This window comes from Triticum urartu, chromosome 7A (genome assembly GCF_056163025.1).
Source record: "Triticum urartu cultivar PI428250 chromosome 7A, HENAU_Tu73, whole genome shotgun sequence".
In the NCBI taxonomy this organism is placed as follows: Eukaryota; Viridiplantae; Streptophyta; class Magnoliopsida; order Poales; family Poaceae; genus Triticum; species Triticum urartu.
The window spans coordinates 145,263,851-145,270,981 of NC_141879.1; positions in this window are offsets into that span (position 1 = coordinate 145,263,851).

Consider the following 7,131-nt stretch of genomic DNA (forward strand, 5'->3'; position numbering starts at 1 on the left):
TTCAATGCGCTATCTCCATCCTCTCATTCATCTCTATACCAGAACAATTAATTAGGCCCAGCCCTTCTATCATCGGCCTTGTTGAACTAATTACTTTCGTCTTTGTGCCACCTCAAAGAAGACATTTGATCATGGGCTTTTTTTTGTGATGAGGCTAGTTTGAACTATGCTTTTTCTCCTTTCTACACCCCTCTTGACACAAGTTTCGCACATCCAGTTCTCTTATTAGAAACTCCCTATAGATATACTTCTTACTGACTGATTATGGCTTCCCTGACTAGAGAAGGAAATGTCGGGAGGAAATAGAGATGATAGGACCACCTGAATGCTGGAGATGAGTGCTCGTCGTATTCCCTCGAGCAAAGAGGAGAAGAGAAGGGGGAAGAAAAAAGGTTCCTAACTCATTGGATAGCTTAATCTATTGGTCAGGGATCCCATCTTTACTTTATTTAGGTGCCTAGACTTTTCGGGGCATAGGGTAGATTTCACAGTCCTTTAAGTGAATACGCCTTCTCTTTATGTATAGAGCTCTTAAAGAATGGATCAGCTCCTAGCGAAAAAGTCCAAGGTCTGAATACCAAGAGCGGTCAAACACAGTGATCGGTCCCGGTCAATGGGTAGAAAAGCCCGCCCTATAATCTGAAGTAGTCTTCGACTAGGTATATAAAATGGATAAAAAGAAAGAAGGGGAGGAGAGGAGATAGATGCATTTCACTAGGCGTATATGATATTGGAAAGAATGGAATCGAGTAAGCTTAGGCCAACCGATAAGTCATCTTTGTGTAACTTCCCATATGCCTACTTCTAAGCTAAAGTAAGGAAATAGGGTGAGATAAGCAAGAATGAGCCGAACGAAGACGTAAGGTTTGTTTAGATGTAGTCTTTGTGCTTTTCAAGTTGCTTCTTGCGAAATCAACTAAGTTCGAAAAAGCCATGCCCAGGTTTCCGGGAGTTTAGATAAGATATGTCAGCTGTTGGAGGATCAATATTATCCGGGGGATCCATATATTATGAGGGAGTATAGAGAGGGGGTCTAGAGATAGTACAGTCTGTAGTGAACCTATTCATTAAATGGACTTTTCCCTTACCTCTCATCAGCTTCCCTTTCCCTCGCCGGTGCAGTGCCATCTGGATACCTCATAAATAAATCAAGCAGGCCGGCTAGTAAGCGATCCCGAGGGGCTATCTTCTCTCCCATGCTGGTGCCTTGCTTAACTCAAGTATAAAGTGGAAATTAAAGCCAAAATCCGGGGTGATAAAATTCCATTTGAATCTTGAGATCCAAGAAGAAGGATAGCTTCATGAGTTCGTTCTGACTCCTAGCTTAGCTGGAAAGCTTTTGCTTGTATCTGGCAGTGGGTGTAACATCCATCATACTCAAACAGAAGAAGGTTTGCTTATCTAGCTCCAAGGCAGTTATAATCATTTACAGAACCAGGGTTTGCACCTACTGAGGAGGAGAAAGGGCCGACGACCCATACTAGAACTCCAAGATAAGATCTTTCAGTCGATCAGACGGCCGAGGCCTTTAATAAGGTCCGGTTGTGCCAACGAGTTCTTCTAGTTATGAATCGCCGTAGGGAGGTAGCATTACATTTTTATTAGCAAAATAGAGCTCCTCATAGAAAAGAATGGCGAAGAAAGTGTTAGAGTACTTTCTTTCTGTTCAGTCCTGGAACTTATTCTTTTCCGATCGACCTATCAACAGTAGCGATCATACCCCGTCGAGCGAGTTAGGAGCTGCTCACAAAGAAGGCCGAAACCAGCTCACCTTGGAGGGTCTTCTCCCATCCAGTCAGAAGTGGAACTAAAGATTAGGATCGCGGGAAATAAACTGAAAGGCAAGAGTGGAGGTTAGCGGGTCTAAGATCTAGTGGGAACATTAGAGGTATCTTCATCATGAAATATGATTGAGATCACACGTAGTACTGACCGCAAGCAGCAGATCACACTACTGCTTGTTGATTCAATCTATCACGCTTACCACAAAACCGGCCACAAAATTAGAAGGATAAGGTGATACCATGAATGACTTATTCCAGAGACGAAGTCTTAGATTCCGGTACTATTGTACTAGTATTCTGAATATTGATACTGGGGCTATCACTGAACTCAGCGAACGTTTCGATCTGACGTCATGGAAATATTATACAGTCAAAGGTATGATTGCAATAGCTAGCGTAGAGTATAAACCTGTTTATCCATTGGTTAATCATTGGGTTGCACATACAGTTGCATGTTATATACTATTACAGAAATATATCTATCCAAGAATCCCAATCCCGAAGGAGGGCGATCTTACGACAGCTTCCATCGTGCCAGTGCTATACTTGGAAAAAGGCTCCTGTCCAGAAATTGATGATACCCTTCCTACATCAACGAGCATCTGGCTCTATGATGAATCGGATCCTTCTCAAATCCTCCCGATTGATTATATAATCAATATAGTGTATAGAGAGATGATCCAAGTTGCTGAGAAGTATCATCAGAAACCTGTTTATAAAGTGGGTCTTAGATTTTTAGCGCCCCATTCGAAAAGAGAGGAGATTAGTGAGTGCTTATCTTCATCAGATCTTTATAAGATGCTTTATGACTCGTTGGAGATATCAGAAAGACTACAAACCCTAGTCTCTAGTATACCGAGAAGGCCAAAGAAAACGAATACAGCCGATACTCGGAAAAACCCCTACATCACTAAGCTATAGGATAAGTATCAACTGAAGCTTCCAGCTGAAGAGACTCTGACGATTCAGAACTCTAATCTAAAACTTTCTAATCGGATGAGGGTTCCTAGTATTTGGAGCGGATATCCAGACACGCGCAACACAATTCCCTCTATTCGGTCGATTTATAATCAAATAGTCGCGGAGAGGAATGAGAATGACTTCTCTCCTTGTAAAATTCACTATAATCGAAAAGTGAAGAAGGTTAAGCAGGTTCCGGACGTTCCAACTCTCAAACCAGTCATTGTTGTTAATATGCTTACACTTTTATATAGAGATAGATATCAGCAGTTTAAGATACCACATTCAGGTGCGTTCGTTATGGTTAGAGCTAATCAACCTCTAGCTTTGAAGGATAATCATATGTTTTCCACTGACTACTCAACTGTTATGAAGGTTAGAGGTAATCAAGTATCTGTTTTGAAGGATAGTCATATGTTTTCTTCCGCTAATGACTCAACTCTTCTCGCTAAGTGTCTAACCGAGGGAGGTAGACGGTTAGTATATAGTTTGTTGACCGGTTTAACTAGGAGAGTGAAAAATGAAAGAAGGAGTATTCACGTTTATTTAACGAATTTCGATAGAGATGATAGTTATCGTATACTAAGGAATTGTTTGATACATCGTAAACATGAGTTCAAATGTTCAACGCTTACGAGATATAATAATATCTCCAATATGAGGGTGTATTCAGCAGTTAATAACCGATTACTTTTCAAAGTGCGGGACTTTAATGATCTTTTATGTTATATCCAGGAAGATGAGTTGCTTGATATGTTTTGCCGACAACACAGTTCTAAAGCTTGTAACACCGAGACGATGTCAATACACAATCTAGTAGAGAAAAAACAGGAATATGTGAACTATATGATGCATGATATTATGCTGTACGCAGCTATAATGCAAAAAGCGCAAGAACGCTATTGGATGAATTTCCAGATGGACCTCTTTTATAAGGAAAACTTTGCAGAAATGAAAACACCTAATTTCACGGTTAGCAACATCCTGAAAACTTATTCTTGTTCGTGTCAAGAAGTTGAAGGGGGGGAGGTCGAAGTAGCGAATCCGTCAATCGAGTCAAATACGTCTGATTGATAGTAGGATCGCTAACTAAACAACCGTAATTGATTTTTAGTGTATTGCTAGTTATGTCTTTGGTACGCTGACTCTCTGCATGAAGGTGATAGGAGCGCAGTCCTTGTAAACCACATTATTATTATGAATGCACAGCTCTGTACAGGGTCTATATGTAGGTTCTAACCTAATCCTACATGCGTTTCTCTCATCCTTTATCGTTTCCCTCACATCATCACCCCTTTTTCTTTTTCGTATTAAGAAGGGATTTATTGAGATGTTTTTAATGTGTCTTTGATCGTCGAGCAGGATAAATGATAAATCGGTAGGTTTTAGAGTAGCCCTATTAGGTTGAAATCAATAATGCCCTCGCCCGTAAGAGTTATCCGGTAAAGATATATAATAACATTGTGAATGGTGATGTCAACATATAACCGTAAAGATCAGAAGGGGCGATCTATACCTTTCTCAACAAGGCCGTACACTAGGCGTGCTAACAAGCCCTCCAACCTCCCGTCATCTATACACTCCATCTGACATAGGAAGGTTATCCCTTCCATTTATCGGGTACTCGAGTTATGGTGTAAAACGGGGGCCCGGTTTTATACACTCCCAGGTAAGTCGGTTTGTGCTTATGTCCTCATAGGGTTCGTTTTGCCCTTGACCTAGGAATAGAGTCATGACAAAGGATGAGGCACGCGATCGTTTTTGCTTCCTACGAGCGAGCGCTGCCAAATCGACAACACTTGTTTGACGTTATGCCGATTGCTGCAGGATGTTGACGGGAAGGCATCATCGACTCTCTCTTCCATGTTTAGGTACTGTCTGAATAGGGTGAGTAAATCGTTGTATTTTATCCTCTAGAAGAGTGAAATATGACGAAGAGCGGTTCGAATGTATATAGATGGGGAAATTCCTACGGCTTCTATTTACCACTATCAGATAGAGGGCATAAATCTCTTGATAGCCTGTTCACTCAACTACCACGCTTAGCTAGTCTGTCTGTGGGGGTAGGAATAGGGTAGTCTCCCCTTCTTCGTAAGTAGCCGAACTCGGATCTTCGCAACTATCAAAACTCGAACTCAATAAAGCTTCTGAAAGTGGTTCCGTGTTAAGCGACTCACTCTCGTTGAAGGAGTATCGCCCGATGCAGATAACAGCGTTGAAGTGGAACTAGCTTTTTCTTTTTCCACTAGATTCGAGGTTACAGGACACGGAGTAGACATCAATCTCTTGGAAATGTGGTTCGTCTCAAATCTTCCCATTCTTTCTTCTATTTACGAAGTGGTATACCACCCTCTGTGCATGTGGAGCCATCTTTTAGATCTATGCCGTGGATCTAACAACAGCAAAAACACGTGCGACATTGCTATTTACCCCTATGGCATAGCTAGGATTGTAACGAAGCCTTCTATCACAGATAATCCTCGCTGTTCTCCACTTCAATACACCCATCCGCTAAAACGATGACTTTTCTTTCATGTGGGGTACAAACCAGACAAGGGGTTGTACTATTCTCCTCATCGAGATAGTCGATTTTCCCAGGAATACCTACATCTTCTAACAACGATTCCAGATCGATATATGTTTCATCCTTGATTACTATAATCACTTCGCTACCCAACCGTGAGTAACTAACTCCTGGATATGCCTTCCATATCTTCGAGTCAAATTGCGCCCTCAAGTAAACGTGAAATAGCACCCGAGAGATTTCTCCTATCTCTGGGACATACTCCCATGACGCATCCCACCCTTTATCCTGATAGTAAAAGGGGTTGTTTAACAACATTCCGATCAGCGCTTCTTCCATGCTACTCAACCCATCTACATAGCTTAACACAACTTTCTGAAGAGTATACTTCTTCACATTCCATAATGAGAAGTCGATCTTGTACACTCTTCTTACATTCGTTGACATCTTACTAATATAAGAATAGTGAGCTTCCTCAAGATCTTCCAACTCGTAAACGTTGTGCGGGTGACCTATCAATTCCAATAGACGTTTTGATAGTGCCATCAATACTAGTAAATCTACGCCGCACCCCGCTCTCCAAACATTAGTAGTTTGGGTTTCCGCATCATAATATTGGTGTGAATACCCTCGTCTATATTCACCGTGGAGGAGAGCCTCGAAGGCGTGAGGAATTTTTGTTAGAGAACAACACTCTATGTTTGATAACACATAACGATTAGCTAAAATTGCTTTAACGGCGCGCTCCATACGGAAACGGAGGACTCCCCGACTCTCCCATCCCTTTGGGTCGCTATTATACATTGTCTCTACTGTTGACGCTAACCGATATGCGGGTCTACTATTCAGGTATATACAATAGCTCCTTCTACCATTCCTATTTATGCTATATAAGATATCAGAAACTCTAGAATTGCTTCCATCCATTCCCATACTAATTATTCCTGAAATACCTATCTTAATTGATTGAATTTGAAACTGCATCCTCATCTGTTTTTGCCTCATAATCATTTTATTATTCGTTCCCTCCTTTCAATATGTTGCTGAGAATTTCTGAGAGATTTAGGTCTGGAGGAACTACACCAGTCCCAATGCATACTCCACCAATTATTAGACCAAATCCGATGAGAATACTCCCCCAACCCACATTATTACTATTGCTATCGGGCACGGGACCCTCACCCCCACCATCTGCTGCTGGAGGGAGAGGTATGCCGCCCTCCCCATCTTCGATCCCGCCATCAAAGGGGCCGTCGTTGATGTTTTTGTCGTATATGATATGAGGGATGTCATCCCCTACAGTGGGAGGATCCATAAGATCTGAATGCATATTCTCCCACGAAATTAATAACGATCCACCCGTCGCCCACCCTAGAAATGGTTCAGAATTTCTCATAATTTCCATGAAATTACCCATCCCTGATATGAGTTCCAGAATCGCAGCATCACCTTGTGTGATACTCAACAATGTCATAGTCCCACAACAGCCTAACTGGACACTTGCGAGTAGATTCCCATACACGTATCTGTAACCCACAGACGTATTATCCATTATGACAAGGGCTTTAGTCTTCATCGCTAGAGCATTGATACCCCTATGCGTCCGGAACCAGTGCAATTGGTGTGATAGTTCGTTATGCAAGTGTTGTATCGCTGTGTTATATTCAGGAATACGACGATCAAAGACTCCTTTATCCCAAAATATTTCCTTCATCGTTCTTAAACACATGAGATGATTCAAATATGCCATATGCCATATAAATGTTGGGTTCCGCCCGAATTCCTGCCAAGACTTTCTCTCATTAAAATTGATTTCCCTCACGACATCAGGATTTCCTAGATGAGGATTTGCCCTTTCAGTGT